The following is an 18,721-nucleotide window of genomic DNA, read 5'->3' as shown; positions in this document are numbered from 1 at the left end:
CTATTAGTTAACTGGACACGCACACCCTGGGGCCACAGCAGTAAGCAAACTCATTTTAGTTTGCAACCAGCATCCAAAGTCAGATAGTGCAAATGAAGGCAAGCAATCAAAAGGAGATATAAGCAATAGCAGTTTTTTCTGGATTAAATAGAGAAACAAAAGCCCATGAGAGCATTAAAATAATCCCCCTTTGCCATTCATACAAACACTTGCTCTCACCACTCAGAAGACCAAAAATAAAGCTTGAAGGCTGCATAGCAAAACTAAAACCACCAGGAAACCACGTCATGAGAACAGCAGACAGGTTGAAAAGATGCAAAGGTTATAAAATTACAGTGGTGGTGTCACGAAGAAAGAAATCTGTTACTACAGTTGGCAACTAAAACAAAAAACAAAACACAATTTGCTGCCTTTGACTTCTAAGTCTGGATCTTGTACAAGTAATTGTAATCAAAGTTCACACTTGTCAGCTAAATAAGTTACAATGCAAACATGGCTCAAGCTAAACATTGCTGCATTCAGAGAAGAAATACAAGTTTTCCCAAAGTCTCTTCACTGGTAGCTCTAAGCTAAACTTTGGGTTTACTAGTACCTTTATAGCTATGTCTTCTACTATCACTATTTGTGTGCAACTAAATGCATCACTGTTCGCTCACAAACTGCATGACAACAATCACTGCTGTAGAACAATGTAGTAGTATACTAACTAGGTGTTTTCCCAGCAACTTTTACTTTAGGGAATATCATAAGGCATGTAATAACTACTGTGTTTTTTATATATATATACACACACACCCCCCGCTTAAGTTTTTGCGCTTATGGATACGAGTACCAGTTTATGCTAGTGCTGGCAGATACAACTAGAGCAAAATAGTTGACCCCAAAAGAAGTTCTCTGACCTTATATCCATTTGTTAAAACGCAATGAAGCTTTTATAACACATATAGAGACAAATAATTTTGATTTGGGTTCTGGTTATAAGTTAAATTGGTTATCTTGAGAAAGGAGTTAGAATTTTAATTAAATAGCATCACATCAGAATAGAGACTGCAGTAAAACACTGAGATCAGCTTGTAAAATCCAATTTCACTCTTTGTTGACAAAAACCCACAGAAACTGAAGTGCTTACTATAGGGAGAATTCCCATAAGTACAACAGCTTCCAACAGCTGAGCTGCCAAAAGTAAGAGTTCTGTTTGAAAGTCAACATTTATATTCCCATTAAAAAAAATCATAAATATTTTAAAGACAGTTTTCATACATATGCACTAGGAACAGCTAGAATGCAAGCAATGAACACTGCTGAAGAATCAATGCTTTCACGCTCATTTTCCGAGAGAGGATATTAAAATATGTTAAATTCTACTAATGTCACATTTTGTAATTGCTCTTTTAAGAGAGAAGGCAAAGATCTTAATGAAGAAAAGTCGTTAACTTACTATGAGTCAGTGCAAGTTGTGTAGGTGTGCTGGTTTTGGCTAGGACAGAGTTAATTTTCTTCATAGTAGCTAATATGGGGCTATGTTTTGGATTTCTGTTGAAAACAGTGTTGATTATATAGAAATGTTTTCATTATTGTTGAGCAGTGTTTACACAGAGTCAAGGCCTTTTCTGCTACTCACAGCACCCCACCAGCCAGCAGACTGGGGGTGCATAAGAAGTTGGGAGGGGACACAGCCAGGACAGCTGACCCAGACTGGCCAAAGGGACATTCCCTACCATATAGCATCATACTCAGCATATAAAACATGGGAAACCTAACTGGGAGGTGGGATTGCTGCTCAGAAACAGACTGGGCATAAGTAGTTTGGTTTTTTTCCCCTCCACAGATGGTGAATAATTGCATTTGTGCATCACTTGTTATGTATATGTATATACATACACACTATTGTTATTCTCTTCCTTTGTTATCCTATTAAACTATCTCAATTCACAAGTTCTTTTCATTCTACTACCCATCCCATTGGGGGAAGAGCGAGTGACTGGCTGTGTGGTGCTTAGCTACTGGCTGGGGTTAAATCATAAGAGTCCTTTTTGGCACCTAACACAGGGCTGTGCTTCCACCCCTGGGGGAAGTTGATTCCAGGTGTACCAGATGCCCCTCCAAGTGAAGGCAAACTGTGGCCTGCACTCTGCTGCCAAAAAGACTGAGAAAAATTCATTAGCTATATCAATTGTGACGTACCACTTGGCTGCCTTTGACTCCAGTTCATATTGAAGTTCCAGCATATCTGGCACAGCAGCGTGACTTCATTCAGGCCACGATAGTCTACCATCAGCCTCCACTCTCCATTGGACTTCTGCATTGGCCATATGGGACTGTTAAAGGGTGAGCAGGTTCTGCTAATCACTCCCTGACCCTCCAGTTGATGAATTAGCTTGTGGATGAGAATCAGGGAGTCTCTGTTGGTGCAATATCGCCGCTACTGCACTGCTGTGTTAACTATTGAAAGTTGTTGTTCTTCAGCCCTCGGCAACCCCACAACAGAAGGGTCCTCTGAAAGACCAGGCAGAGTAGACAATGGTTCAAATTCCTCTGACTCCAAGGCAGCTATTCCAAAAGCCCACCGGTAGCCTTTTGGGTCCTTGAAATACCCTCTCCTGAGGTAGTCTATGCCCAGGATGCACAGAGCCTCTGGGCCAGTCACAATGGGGTGCTTTTCCCAGTCATTCCCAGTTAGACTCACTTCAGCCTCCAGCAGAGTCAACTGTTGGGATTCCCCCTGTCACACCAGAAATAGAGATGGGTTCCGCCCCTTCATGGCTCAATGGCATTAGGGTACACTGTGCACCAGTGTCCACTAGAGCCTTATACTCCTGTGGATCTGATGTGCCAGGCCATCGAATCCACACAGTCCAATAAACCCGGTTGTTCCTCTCCTCCACCTGGCTGGAGGCAGGGGCCCCTCTAATCCTGCTCATCATATTCACTACTCACTTCTTGCAATAATGACTTAGAGGTCCCTTTAAGAGGATCCTAAGTACAAGTAGGCCTTCCACTTGGTCTGGAGGACTGCCAGAAAAAAATGCCGCTCCTGTTTCCAGGGGGAAAAAATCCCCTTTTGTGACTGTTTTGCCTTGCAACTCATGTACTTGTGCCTGTAGGATCGAGGCAGGTTTTCCATCCCACTTCCTCATCTCCTCTCCGCGGTCACGCAGGTAAAACCACAGGGTGCCTCGTGGTGTGTACCCGCTATATTCCCCTCTCTGGAAGGGAGAAATGCTTACTCCGCATAGCTGAGATACTGGTCTGTACAGGTGGGGAGTAGCACATATCCTCTCCGAATTGCTGGAACTCCTGGGACAGTTTCTCCACAGCTGAGATGAGGAAGGAAGATAAACACTCTTCATGTTGCCAGAGTCAGCCAGCCACTTCATCCACTATTGGCGCCTCTTCACTTTTCCAGTCCATTACTGCCAGTGAGTTGGCGTACGATGATGGTGCACTCTGTACAAACTTCCACCATATGGGTTGGGTACACTGGACTTCATCGGGGTCTGTGGGCAACTGCACGTTGTCCGGGTCATAATAAACCATCTCCCACATGGCTAAGTCCCTCAGATATTGGATACCTCTCTCCATGGTGGTCCACTTGCCTGGATGACATACAACATCTTCAGTGAAGGGATACCTTTCCCTCACACTTGAACAGGAGTCACCTCCAGAGGCTGAGGGCCTGTGCCTTTTTCCCCAATTGCCTTGTCAATGCCCCCTTCCCTAGACAAGGATCCCAGCTGCTTGGCCTCCCTGCCCTCCAGTTCCAGGCTACTGGCCCCGTTATCCCAGCAGTGGAGCAGCCAGGTAATAATATGCTCCCCTGGAAGGCGGCTGAAATCTTTCCGCATATCTCGCGGCTCACTCAGGGACAGGGACTGGGGGGGATTACCTCTGGTTCTGGCTCTTCTTGTTCTCGTGATGGTCCTGGTTCATCATCATCCCTCACTAAGCAAACCGATTTCCTTGTGTATTTCTTTTTGTGTATAGGGGCGACTGATACTGGTATGGGTTGATCTTTTGGCTTGGCTACAGTGCCTGTTGCAGGGGTTTGGGTAGCTGCAGTGCCTGTTGCGGGGGCCTGGGCAGCTGCAGTGCCTGTGGGTCTGCTCTCTCTCTCTCCCTCCCCCTGGATGGTGCTGTCTACTATCAAGCAGTGCTTGATTGTGGCCAGGGCCCAGCATAGTGCAGTATGTTGTGCCACCTTGGAATAGCCACAGCATTTTTCTTTCAAGTATTCTACCATTTTATCAGGGTCTTGCAGTTGTTCAGGAGTGAAGCTCCAAACCATTGGGGGTGAGAAGGTCTCTAGATATCCACCCATACTCTCTCCCACATGCCATACCACCCCTGACTATTCAGCCTCAGGGAAGATCCCTGGGTGGTATTCTTGAAACAATTTTTTTTTAACCCTGAACAGGACTTGGAAAACATTCAGGAGATCTAGCAGTAAGAGCATACTGGCTTGAACATTCCAAGGGTATTCAAAATTCTCTAACGCTGTTGTAACTAGCCTTAAGGAAAAAGGGGAAGTCAAAGAACAGGAGAAAGCACATGCACACACATATTCCATCTTCCCCATAGATTGGGTGCGATTATTAATCAACCCCAAGAGATGTCATCTGAGGTAGGGGCATAACAGCAAGGCCCCATACAAATACCAACTTAACCTCATCACCAGTGATGTTATCTTATCATAAGTCAATATCACACAGTACAGCAAAATGAGAATCCTGACTCCTCTCCCAGATGTGATAAACAGCACTGCAAGGAATACATATAGCACATAAAGGCTTAAAATACCACAGCCACATGAACCAACAAAACACCGTTGTGACCAGCAACTGTTTAATATTATAAATGCATATAACAACTTTTGGTTTTATATGCCCTGGTCAGATCTGTTATCTTAATCCTTTGTGCCCCACATTGGGCACCAAAAAGTACTGCTGTGGTTTAGCCCCAGCCAGGAGCTAAGCACCACACAGCCGCCTGCTCATACACCCCCATCCGGTGGGATGGGGAGGAGAAGAGGAAGACAAAGGTAAAACTTGTGGGTTGGGATGAGGACAGTTTACTAGGACAGCAAAGGAAGAGGAAAACAACAACAGTATAGAATCATAGAATGGTTTGGGTTGGAAAGGACCTCAAAGATCATCTAGTTCCAACCCCCCCTGCTGCAGGCAGGGACACCCTCCACTAGACCACGTTGCCCAAAGCCCCATCCAACCTGGCCTTAAACACTTCCAGGGAGGGAGCTGCCACAACCTCTCTGGGCAACCCGTTCCAGTGCCTCACCACCCTCACAGTAAAGAATTTCTTTCTATCATCTAATCTAAATCGACCCTCCTTCAGCTTAAACCCATTACCCCTTGTCCTGTCACTACACTCCCTGATAAACAGTCCCTCCCCAGCTTTCCTGGAGGCCCCCTTCAGGTACTGGAAAGCTGCAATTAGATCTCCCCGGAGCCTTCTCTTCTCCAGGCTGAACAATCCCAACTCTCTCAGCCTGTCCTCATAGGAGAGGTGCTCCAGCCCTCTGACCAGCTTCGTGGCCCTCCTCTGGACTCGCTCCAACAGCTCCATGTCTCTCCTGTACTGGGGCCCCCAGAGCTGGATGCAGTACTCCAGGTGGGGTCTCACCAGAGCAGAGTAGAGGGGCAGGATCACCTCCCTTGACCTGCTGGTCACACCTCTTTTGATGCAGCCCAGGACACGGGTGGCTTTCTGGGCTGCAAGCGCACACTGCCGGCTCATGTTGAGCTTCTCATCAATCAATACCCCCAAGTCCTTCTCCTCAGGGCTGCTCTCAATCCATTCCCCACCCAGCCTGTACTTGTGCTTGGGATTGCACCAGACATGCAGGACCTTGCACTTCTCCTTGTTCATCCATGCAGGCCTCTTGGTGTTTTTGCCTGACTTCCTCTTTGTTGGGCTGCATCGCTCCTGAGCTCAGAGCGGGTGACCCTTGAATACTAGCCAGCTGTCTTGGGCCCCTCTTCCCTCCAGGGCTTTGTCCCATGGTATTCTACCAAGCAGGTCCCTGAAGAGGCCAAAGTCTGCTCGCCTGAAGTCCAGGGTAGTGAGCTTGTTTTGCGCCTTCCTCGCTGCCCCGAGGATCTTGAACTCCACCATTTTGTGGTCACTGCAGCTAAGGCTGCCCTTGAGCTTCACATCCCCTACCAGGCCCTCCTTATTGGTGCGAACAAGGTCCAGCATGGCACCTCTCCTCATGGGCTCCTCTATCACTTGGAGGAGGAAATTATCATCAATGCATTCCAGGAACTTCCTGGATTGCTTGTGCCCTGCTGTGTTGCCTCTCCAGCAGATGTCGGGGTGGTTGAAGTCCCCCATAAGGGCCAGGGCTTGTGAACGTGAGGCTGCTCCTATCTGCCTATAGAGGGCCTCATCCGCTTCGTCTTCCTGGTCAGGTGGCCTGTAGCAGACCCCCACTATGATGTCCCCTGTCCCTGCCCTCCCTTTAATCCTGACCCATAAGCTCTCAGTTGGCTCCTCCTCCATCCCCAGGTGGAGTTCCATGCACTCCAGCTGGTCATTGACATAGAGGGCAACACCCCCTCCCCATCTGCCCTGCCTGTCCTTCCTAAAGAGCCTGTACCCTTCCATCCCAACACTCCAGTCATAAGAGCTATCTCACCACGTCTCTGTAATGCCAATAAGGTCATAGCCCTGCAGGCACACACACGTCTCCAACTCCTCTTGTTTATTCCCCATGCTATGTGCGTTTGCATAGAGGCATTTCAGTTGTGCCCCTGATGAGGCTGACTTACTGGCTGGGATTCTTTTGATGTATTTTCCCAGTGTTTCCCTGTTGGTTCCCATTGCATCTGGAGCCCCTGGCTCGTGTCCTCTAGGCTTTGAGCATGCTGCAGTGTGTCCAGCATGTGTCTGAGCAATAGGCTGAGGACCCTTACCAGCACCCTGTCCCTCCAACCTGGGCACATCATCCCACAAAATGTTGCAGGCAAGCCAGATGTTATCCCCCCCTCCCCCTTCGAGCCTAGTTTAAAGCTCTGTCAATGATGAGCCCTGCTAGTTCCTGGGCAAAGATCCTCTTCCCCCTGTACTTAAAATATAGTACAGTACAGAAACAGTGCTTAGAATATACAAAGCAGGTGATACACAATGCTATTTTCTCTCCCACTGACTGGACAGTCAGCCCACATCCAGCCTGTCCCTAAGCCACCACTCCTTCCCCACTAGCTCCATTTATATGGTGAGCATGACGTTATATTGTATGGAATATCTCTTTGGCTACTTTGGGTCACCTGTCCTGGCTGCGTCCCATCCCAGCTTCTTGTGAAAATTAAGTCTATGCTAGCCAAAAACCAGGACAAAAAAATAATCAAACTAAACTGAACTATTTGCAAATTATTTGTGCTTCAAGTGAATACACTATTCCTGAGTAAAATAAATCAAACTTATGTCTAACAGTTCCACTGGAATTTCATGCAGAAAAGGAAATACCTGTGCACATGCTTAGCATATACTTAGCATTCAGAAGCAAACCAGAATACATACTTAGGTATTTTCTGAAAGACTATTTCTAGTCAAACAAGCTTAATCCCATGTTGTATTCCATACAATCCACAAAAGATACTTACCACATTTTAATTAAGTAGCAGTGTTGAAAATAATCTCTAAATGCTTGTTTTCCTTCTTTACATTGTTCTGTCCATCTCTTCCAACTTCAACGTCCAGCTTCCCCCATGTCAGCCCAGAGCTCAGCTGTCCACTTTTGTAACTTTTATTCCTCAGGCCACCCTTTAGTTCCACCACTCCCATCTAGAATTAGCATCATACTATTTTAAAATAAGTGATCACTACAGAATGCATAATACTGTACCAAGATTTAAAAGAACAAGTATTAGTAGTAGTTATGAGATTACAGCAATGCACAATTTGAGACACAAAGCACAAGAGGTATCAAAGTTTCCCCTCACAACTCAGTGGCCTGGACAGGGACAAGCAGCATAAAGCAGAACTCACGCTTTTAAAGTTTAAGGGCTAATACAAGAATATTCTATCAGAATTAACATGAAGGATTTCACTTTTAAGAATGCACACACAAAAAGTAACATTAAGCTTCCAATCAAGTTTAACACCTAAATTTTTTATTCAAATTGAAGTTTTAAGGAAAATATGATCCAGATTGTTAGCCTTCTAAATGTTTTCATTTTTGAAATATTAGAGTTAGAAATCATGAAATAATTCACTGGTTCTTGTTTCTGTGTCTCCATAGACAAATATTCCTAGTCTATGATCAGACATGTCAAAACATTGGCTTTTATACCCTAGTATTCACCCCACTTCCTGCAGGGTAGCCAAGTGTGTCCTGAGGGGAAGTGTTATTAATATCAACATCCTATAGTCTCACTCTTAAAGACCATTGATTGATCTGTGGTTCTATATAGCAGAGCATAACTAGTTTCTATTTAGCCACATGTCAAAAACTCTGCTTTTCCAGACTTTCTGGAAAACACAGTGGAAGTCATTTCTACTCCTTTATTAAACAGCATTTTCTGTTCATTCCTTACTTCTATCTTGCCATATAGTGACATGAATACAGTTCCTGTTTCTTTTTATATTCAAGCAAGCAAATCCCAAGAGCAGTTTAAAGCTAACAATTTTATTTTTCTGAACATTACCTAGTGTGTCCCTCAGATATTTGAGGATGGACTAAACAAGCCGGGGCTAGAACAAAACTCAGCTCTGCCTGTTGCATTTTATAGGTTAGGGGAGCCCTACAGTAAGAAGGAGCAACTTAAGGTCTCAAACAACTTTCCAGGTGAACAAGGACAAGCCCAATGAATCTGGAGGTTGCAAGCAAGAAGGAATACAGCATAACACTACTATATTGCACTGCATTGCATAGTGGTTGGCAGAAAAATCTTGCTGCAAGTCAAAAGTATAAACATATTTAAGGCAAGGCTCCATAAGTTCACAGACAAGCCCATCATTAACTCAAACGTAACCTCAAGCTCATGAAGGCCTTGAACTGCTGTTTCCCACCTTTTGACAGAGTCTACCAGAGGAAGCATGATACTAAACATACCTGCTGCCTATACTCTTCCCCAATTATCTGCTACTGAAAGAGATAGGGTATTAGTCTGCCCTAATATATCAGTCACACTGTCTTGATGAAAGAAAAGTTCCCAGTTGACCAAACTATTTTCCCCATAAGAGGGACTGAAGTATTTCCATTGTTCTATCAGGCTATCCCCAATTTTAAAACTCAACTACATGAAAGTTAACATATACAGGAAATTCGCATTCAGAAAGTTATTTCTCTCATGTACATACAGAATACAGTTCCTTGAGAGATGCTCACTTCTGCTTATTTTAGGATATCAGCATGCTTTTTCCAGATCCCCAAACAGCCTCACAGGTTTCATCATATATCTAAAGTTGTATTTTTAATCCTCATAAAAACCACTAAAGTCTTCAGCTTCCTGTGTAATCATCCCATTGAGGCAGTCATAGGTTGTCAAAAAGACAGCAATACTCAGAGCATAAAGTTAAACTTGCTTTACTTGCTACTGGCATTTGATCTCAGTTTCACTGAGCTTTTGAAGCTGTGAAAGAGACACCAATTCTATGTCAGAAGTCAGGTCTATATTTCAAAGTTTCTGCTGCAAGAGCCCACAAAATTCTTAAATTTAAGTGCATCAAGAAGATAGTTAAAAACAGCATGAATAAATAAAGAGTGAGTGACCACAAGCTCTGGTGCATCAGGATGTTTCATTAAGAGCTTCAACTTGTAAAATTAAATACCTTTGTCACCAAATATGGGATAATAAACTCTCCAATACTCGGTTTTAGTATTAGAAAGTAGGCACTGCTTTATTCAGTGCCGGATGCACAGAGGATAGTTCCACCTATCATGCATACCCTAAAACAAAAGTTCATCCTTTACTTACCTTAAGGGCATGAATATCCATACATTTTCCAAGAAGTCTCCATCTCTCCATTACATTTACATAATGCTGGCTTTGCAAAACTACGCTATGCATGCATGGGGGTCTCGGGTGGTCGCTGGTGGTTGTTTGGGGAGTTAGCCCCCCACTCCTTTTTCCCTTTTATGGTCACAAGTCTTGAATTTCTTCAGGATGCAGAGTAGGTCATCATGACCTTCTTTAACAATGGTGGGTTTTTTTACTGCCAGAGTAATCTATGTGTATGCATACTCCCAGTTCCTTTTATCAGTCAGCCTTGAATCTTCTGTACAAAGTCAACAAATTAACCCCACATGTCATTACACCTTCATTATTCTTCCTACAGCCATCAGGATCACATTTGAAGAGTTATATCACTGTAGTTATAATCAAGTTAAAATACTCTGTATCATTTAGCATCTTACTGCACTACATATATTTGACTTGTACCTTTTCCCATTGGCCATTTTTTTCCAATAAGCATTAATCATCCAGTGTACTCGCTTAAATGGCAAAATATCTTTCAGTAAGTCTAACAAGCAAAGTTCTTACCTTCACAAAACTAAGTTCCTTCAGCATACACTTTCTTGCTTATTTATACAAGATACTCTCCTAAAGCAAAAGACTGACTTCATAGAGATTTACTTGTAGACTGCATTGGGTCTGGCTGAGACAGAGTTAATTTTCCCCAGTCACACACCTCCAGGCTGATGTAGGACACAAAAGAGAGCTTGGCTACCTTGGCCCCACTGCCCAATATGGCTCCGGCCGCCTCCCATCTACCCCACGAGCCCGCAGCAGCACCACTTCCTAAGGGCTCCTCCTCAGGTATACCACAACAGAGAGAAGAAACACGCAGTAAAAACAACACAATACCATCCAGCGCTTGTAATTAACCCCACCCATGCCCGCCACCAACCATTTCTGAGGCACCACCTCCCCACCACACCCATCCTCACTGGGGATAACTACTATCAGTCACAAGTGCGCCCTCCTCCTATTGGCCACGAGGGGCGTGCCTGGAGGAGGCAGGGCGGTGGCCGGAGGAGGGGGCAGCCAATCGGGGCGTGGTCCCGGCCGCCGGGGGGCGTTGTTCTCTTTGCCCCCGCAGGCAGGCGAGTGGCCGGGGGGGGTGTGTCCCTCCCAGCCGGTCGTGAACTGCAGGACCCGGCTGCCGCAGGGCCGTGGTGCTGGGGACAATGTCCCAGAGCATCAGGTGCTGTTGAAGCACCTGTGTCTGTGCAGGTGAAGAGCACCCACTTTTTGGCTCTTCATACACATGCGGGGTGGCAGCAGCACATGAGCTGCAGTGGGGATGTGTCTGCTGGTGGTCATAGCCACATCCTTGGGTTTCTCCCACGGAGTATCCCCACCGCTTTGCATACTGCCAGCTGCTTGTGCGTGATCAGAATATTTCCTGCACGGCTCTTCCTTTTGCATGTGTGTTGGTTTTGCGTGGCAAGGTTTTGGTAGCGGGGGGGCTACAGGGGTGGCTTCTGTGAGAAGCTGCTAGAAGCTTCCCCTGTGTCTGATAGAGCCAATGCCAGCCGGCTCCAAGACGGACCCGCCGCTGGTCAAGGCCAAGTCAATCAGCACCTCTGTGATAACATATTTAGGAAAGAGAAAAAGAGTTAGAGAGCACTTTTTGCAGCCGGAGAGAAGAGTGAGAAGATGTAAGAAACTCTGCAGACACCAAGGTCAGTGTAGAAGGAGGGGGAGGAGGTGCTCCAGGCGCCAGAGCAGAGATCCCCCTGCAGCCCATGGTGAAGACCATGGTGAAGCAGGCTGTCCCCCTGCAGCCCATGGAGGGAGGATGAGGGGGTGTAGAGATTCCACCTGCAGCCCGTGGAGGACCCCATGCCGGAGCAGGTGGAGACACCTGAAGGAGGCTGTGGCCCCGTGGGAAGCCCGCGCTGGAGCAAGCTCCTGGCAGGACCTGTGGATCCGTGGAGAGAGGAGCCCACGCCAGAGCAGGTTTGCTGACAGGACTTGTGACCCCGTGGGGGACCCACGCTGGAGCAGTTTGCTCCTGAAGGTCTGCACCCCGTGGAGGAGACTCACGTTGGAGAAGGTTGTGAAGGACTGTCTCCCGTGAGAGGGACCCCACGCTGGAGCAGGGGAACGATGAGAGGAGTCCTCCCCCTGAGGATGAAGAAGCGGCAGAAACACCGCGTGAGGAACTGACCGTAACCCCCACTTCCCGTCCCCCTGTGCCGCTGAGGGGGGCGGAGGTTGAAGCCGGGAGTGAAGTTGAGCCCGGGAAGATGGGAGGGGTGGGGGGAGGTGTTTTAAGATTTGGTTTTATTTCTCATTCCTCTACTCTGTTTTGCTTAGTAATAAATAAGATGAATTCCCTCTCTAAGTTCAGTCTGTTTTGCTCGTGATGATAATTAGAGAATGATCTCTCCCTGTCCTTATCTCGACCCGTAAGTTTTTTTTTTCATTGTACCTTTTCTCCCCTGTCTAATGAAAGAGGGGAGTGATAGAGCGGCTCTGGTGGGCACCTGGCCCTCAGCCAGGGTCAACCCACCACAAATAGCTACTATGAAGAAAAATCAATCCTCTCAGCTGAAACCAGGGCATTATCCACCCCTTATTCCATACTATTTACGTCATGCTCAGGTCCCACACAATTCAATACATCCTCATTAAGCACTACCACCTTTCTCATCCCTTGATATAATATGCTGATGTCATTCCCTTAGTCTGTGGACCAACCTTTTATAATGTCCATAAATGTCCACAAAATGTCCATTGGGTTCACTTGGTCCACAACCTTGGGCTCCATCCACCATGGTGGTCACTCAGGACAGGAGAGGTGGTTGACATGTGGAGTTACTGGGCACCAAAACCAGCTCAGGTCAGGTCCACCGCTGCACTTGCGCTGCTTCCTGTAAGGCTTGTTCTCCATTGGTTCAGGTGATTTCTGCTACAGTAATTCCTGTAACATGCAACTCAAATCATGGGTTACAACAATTTAAAGGTATTTCCATTACAATCTCCACCCCTGGTCCCTTCGAGTCAGACCATCAAGTTTACCATTGTAATGAACACCTCCCCTTGCCCCTGCTCCGGCTTGAACTTATCCTCAGACTGCAATCCCTTAGGGGTGTACCTGCTCCAAGTGGAGCCTTATCCATGAGCCACAGTTTCTCCAGGGGTACACCTGCTGTGGCATAGACTTATCCACAGCCACAGTCACTTCGAGGTGCACCTGTTCCAGCATGGCCTTCTCCATGGGCCACAATGCCTTCATAGATACACTTGCTCCAGCGTGGCCTTGCCCACAGTCACAGTCACTGATGCTTCAAGGTGTACCTGCTGCAGCATGGACTTATCCTTGCCACAGATGCTCCAAGGTGTACCTTCTCCAGCATGGACTTATCCTTGGCTCACAATCCTTCCAGAGGTATACCTGCTGCGGCACAGACGCAACCATGGCCCCAGACACTTCGAGATATACCTGCTGTGGCACAGACACAACCACAGCCACAGACGCTTTGGGGTGTCCTGCTCCGATGTGGACTCATCCACAAGTCACAGTCCCTTCGACTCGAGTGCACACAGGAGTTCCAGCCTGTCCAGGACAGCAGCACAAAAACAGCAGCGATGCCCTGGCCATCTGCCAGCCCAGGCACATCGCCATTGCTGTTATCAAAATGTTCCCAGGCACAGCACAGTAAAATGATAAGAAGTACAGCAGTACAACGAGCAGGGAAAGCACAAAGCAGTCACTAACGAGCACTAGACTCTAACAGACAGTAAGGCAAGCAAGCCCCATGGCAAGCACAGGAGCCTGCCAATTAATAGCTAAACAGCTAATACTAAATAGCTAATAACAGCTATAAATTCAATCTAGCACATTCCAATCAAATCTGTCATTATCTCGAACCCTTCGAGCCCCACGTTGGGTGCCAAAAAGGACTGTCGTGGTTTTACCCCAGCCAGCAGCTGAGCACCATGCAGCCGCTCGTTCACTCCCCCCCCCATCGGGATGGGGAACAGAATTGGAAGAGTTAAAGTGAGAAAACTCGTGGGTTGAGATAAAGACAGTTTAATAGGTAAAGCAAAAGCCGCACGCACAAGCAAAGCAAAGCAAGGAATTCATTCACCACTTCCCATGGGCAGGCAAGTGTTCAGCCATCTCCAGGAAAGCAGGGCTCCATCACGCGTAACGGTTACTTGGGAAGAGAAACGTCATCTCTCCGAACGCCGCTGCTCCCCCTCCTCTCTTCCCCCAAGTTCCTTATAAACTGAGCATGATGTCATATAGTATGGAATATCCCTTTGGTCAGTTTGGATCACCTGTCCTGTCTGTGTCTCCTCCCAACTTCTTGTGCACCCCCAGCCATCCTGCTGGCAGGGCAGTGCAAGAAGCAGAAAAGGCCTTGGCCCCGTGTAAGCACTGCTCAACAACAGGTCCATAGAACAAAAACATCTCTATATTATCAATGCTGTCTCCAGCACAAATCCAAAACATAGCCCCATACTAGCTACTGTGAAGAAAATGAACTCTCTCAGCTGAAACCAGGACAGCATGTGATGAGCGGCTCAAGCTGAGAGCCGCTAACTAGGTTCCCACTGAATTTTTTCATTTCAGGGTAACGGCATCTTTTTTGCATCACTGCAAAGACTGCCTGCCCTTGCCTGTTCTTTGGTTGAGTTGTCACTTTGTTTAAATCATCCATTGCACTGTTTCTTACTCAGTTGCAAAATGCCTGTGTTGTATCCATGCATGCTCATAAGAAAACTCAGTGTTAAGTAAAATCTAAACAAAGCATTGAGATGCTGAGTTTTACTTATGGCAGGAGACACGCAAGAAAAATTACATAAAACAGGTTCTCCATTGAAATAATCCTCTAAAAATCCTCTAATGCAGATGGAGAGTCCTTGAGGAAGATTTCCAGCTATCCATCATGAGCTGGGAATCTGGTCCATCTAGCTAAACAGCTCTTGTAGGACTTTTCCTACTAGCCATGAGGACTCCTGCTCTGGGAGGAGAGAAGCCAGTGAGAAATGTCCAGCATCTGAGTCACACGGTACAGGACAGGCAGGTTCCAGTATATCTAGGGAGAAATACTTGGTATTAGGCTCTTCTCTTTGTAAAGTACATATAGAGACTTGAAGCTTTTGCTAGCGATGTCTTGTCTCTTCTGTTCTTTCTTTTAACAGTGAAAATTGTATCTAGCACATGACTAAAGTAAAACATGTATTTGTTTTACTTTGCCTACCAAGCTCTTGACATACTCTTGGCTTTGATTTCCTAATGAAAAATGCATGTGTGACTCACTAATCGCATATCTAGGGTATTGACAGAAGCCATCCAGCTAAATGCTCATGCTGTCATCTCTAGTTCCCATACAGTTGCTGTAACTAAAAATTCCAGCCCAGATAATTTAAGAAACAGGCACAAACCCACCCATTAAGGAAAGCTATATGCTCTTTAGTAGAAACTAATGGTAAAACACAAATGTGAGTCTAGAGGCTGGCTCTAGCTTCCCATTTTTGTCCCTGACTCCAAGAAGACCTTTGTCTAAGCAAGGTAAACCTTTATTTAGCTAAGCAAATGAATCTTTGAAGCAGCAAACTTTCTAGAAGCAGCAAATCTTGTAAAAGAAATCTCATAAAACCATGTATTCTTCCCTGTTAGCAACTGTTTTTGATTTGCTAGAACATTTTTCTCCAGAATTGTTGTGGTTTTCAGCTCTGGACCTTTGGAAAGTTTCTTGACCAAACTTTCTAGAATTATAACATGTTCACGCTGATGCATGCATGGGAGTTTGGCACACCTGAATATCAGATGGGTACTGGGAAATGTTTGTCTTGGGGACCCCAGAACCCACCTGCGCTTCCAGAACATTTTTCCAGGGAAATAAGTTACTTCAAATTTTCTGTTCTTGTCTGATGGGTGGGTGACATTTGTAGAGGGACTGTTCCTTGGGGAAAATATATAAAACAGCAGCGGGTTGGTGGAAGTTTCTTGTGTGGTCTTTGTTCCAAGCCCTTGGCTTTCAGGTCTGTTTTCTCTCACTCTGCTTCATTGCTCCTTGGGAAACACTTCATCCCTGGCTACTCCTGTAATACAAGCTCTGAATTGGTCACACAGCTTGTAAATTAGCACATCTTATGCCTTTGGATATGCTGGAGAACATGTTGGGGACATTAGTTAAAGCATCCAGAATCCTGGTTTATGATTTACCACTGCCATATGAGGAATGCTTATCCTGAATCTATTACCCTGAAATCATCCCTGGCAGCAGGAGAGGCAGACAACACAGCTGCAATAAGTTTTGTAAGAAATGGATGCAAGACAGCAAAAATGCACACTATCTCCTCACACAAGAATTATATCTGAAATGTCTGTCTTCTGTTCCCAATGATTTGCCAGATATACTCTTCTGACACATTTTTCTCAAGTCTTCCTTTATAACCTCTTTCTCAGGTTGCCTTCCTCAGCAGGAATTGTTACCTGGGAGAACTTCTATAGCTCATTTCTTCTTTGCAGCCCCCCAGTGACTCTGAATTTCTCTTCATCCTTCTCCTATACCTACTCTCTGAAACATTTCATTTCTTTCCCCCAAAAGTATTTACTTCTAATTTATTAATGAAATAATCCTAATTGTGTTTCTAACCACTGCTCTCTTCTTATGCAATAGCAGATATTTTATATTGGATTTTGCTGCCATAGCAACTTTACTGCATCAAGGGTGCTTCTTTTTTGGTGGTGTTTGTTTGGTGGGGTTTGGGGTGGGTTGTTTTTTTTGTTTTTTAAGTACATCCTTTGGCAATAGAGAGGAACGCTGGAGTAGCTGAAACATCACCATTTTCTCTTTGTGCTTGTCACAGTAAGGTCAAAATTAACTCTGCCTTTCCAAATGGAAGCTGCTGCTAACGACACAGCGCGCTCTGCTGTTGTAAGCAGACATATTCATTTCAAATATTAGCCTAGCTGAGCCTGTTGATTTGCTGCATAAAACTGCACGGTTTTTTGACTATGCAGCATTTTGATTTCCAAGTGTCTGGAGATGCATGTTCACAGACACTACAACATTCTCCTCTTCATTCCAATGTAAGGGAGCAAGGCATGAACACTAGATGTACAGTTTTGTCTGTGAAGTAGGATAGATACATTAAAGGTCAGTCCCTTCTCTTCATCTTTCACTTCACCTTTCCTCCCAGCTCATTTGCAGTGACATTTCATGTAACATTTATTAGCACCACAGCTCTGCTGGCCTAAATCATTTCAGTCTCAACCTCCTAAATCACCTGGCACTTCTTTTTTCTTCTATGTTTATGTGGAACGCAGCAGTTGCTGTATGTGTGGCAAATGACATACTGCACTGAGTCCTCTCTCTGCATGAAATAGAGCCTTTGTTTTAATTTTCCCCATGCTATTTATTTTTTATAATTTTTAGTTGACTGTTTTACTGCTTGACATAACTTTTCTTCCATTTTTAATTTAGCTTTGATTTGTAGTTCTCTAAGAGCAAGCCTTCCTCATTTATTTATTTTTTCAGTTTTGACCCATTTAATCAATTCTGTTCTTCTTTCTGATACCATTTGTCTTGGGTTGACACTGCCCTCCCCTCTCTTAAAGTTATAATTCACTCAAAGACTACTTCTTTTCACTGGAAAAATCATAGAATCATAGAATCATTAAGGTTGGAAAAGACCTCTGACGTGGTTTAGCCCCAGCCGGTAGCTAAGTAAGTGCCACACGCCGCTTGCTCACCCCTCCCCCGGTGGATGGGGAGGAGAACGGAAAAACAACAGCAAAGCCTGCTGGGTTGGGATAAGGGCAGTTTACTGGCACAGCAAGGGAGAGGGAAACAATCAACAACAGTACTGATAACAGATAGTAACAATGGGTGATGCCGAACCCGCTCCTGCCCGACTAGCCCCCTTTTATGGTGAGCATGATGTCACATGGTATGGAATAGCCCCCAGCCAGCTTGGCTCACCTGTCCTGGCTCCCTGTGAAATTAACTCTATCCTTGCCAGAACCAGGACATTATCCACCCCTTATTCCATAGCATCTATGTCATGCCCAGATTATTTTACAGAACTCATTGCCTTACTCTATGGGCTATCGCTCTAAAATGTCTGTCGAGTTCATTTAGTCCATGGCTTTGGGTTCCATCTGCCATTACAGTCTCTCAGAGCAGGAGCAATGGTGCGTGCTGCTGGATTGTTGCACGCTGCATCCGGAGTCTTCACAGCCGGTGTATCTGGTATGGTCCATGCTCACAGTCTGGATGCCAAAGATGTGATTTTTCGATAAAGTTTCTGGGCACCAGTTGCTGAAGTCAGTTCTAGTTCCATCATCGTGGCACTTTGTTCAGTTTCAAAGTCCATCCTTCATTAGTTTTGGGTGATTCTTATGCTCATACCATTGATACAGTATATTGCTATTAACATCATGCAATTTAATTTATTGGCTATTCTCACCCAAAATCAAATCCCCTTGGGGTACACACCGGACTTCCCCATCTTTTCTCATCACCCACCAAGTGCACCCTGGTCCCTGAGCAAAAGCAATCCCGCAGATGGGCTTGACTCTGCCTGAAGCAGGGATAACCCAAACTGTTTTACCCAACATATTCTTCATGCACACTACAGGAACTTTATCCCCTTCTACTGGGCGTGGAAGTTTTGACTGGGCAGGGCCAGCTCGATTGGCAGATCCCCTAGTGTTAACTAACCAGGTGGCCTTTGCTAAATGTGTGTCCCAGTGTTTGAGGGTCCCACCACCCATTGCTCTCAGGGTAGTC

The 18,721-nt window shown here is 45.6% G+C and overlaps 1 pseudogene; it reads right to left on the bottom strand.

Moving 5' to 3' along the window:
• LOC142599333 (myotubularin-related protein 12-like) overlaps positions 1–18,721 on the bottom strand; it is an 83,946-nt pseudogene that overhangs the window by 58,269 nt on the left and 6,956 nt on the right.

This window comes from Balearica regulorum, chromosome W, assembly GCF_011004875.1.
Source record: "Balearica regulorum gibbericeps isolate bBalReg1 chromosome W, bBalReg1.pri, whole genome shotgun sequence".
NCBI lineage: Eukaryota > Metazoa > Chordata > Aves > Gruiformes > Gruidae > Balearica > Balearica regulorum.
The sequence above is the reverse complement of the archived record's forward strand: the minus strand, read 5'-3'. Positions and strand labels throughout refer to the sequence as shown.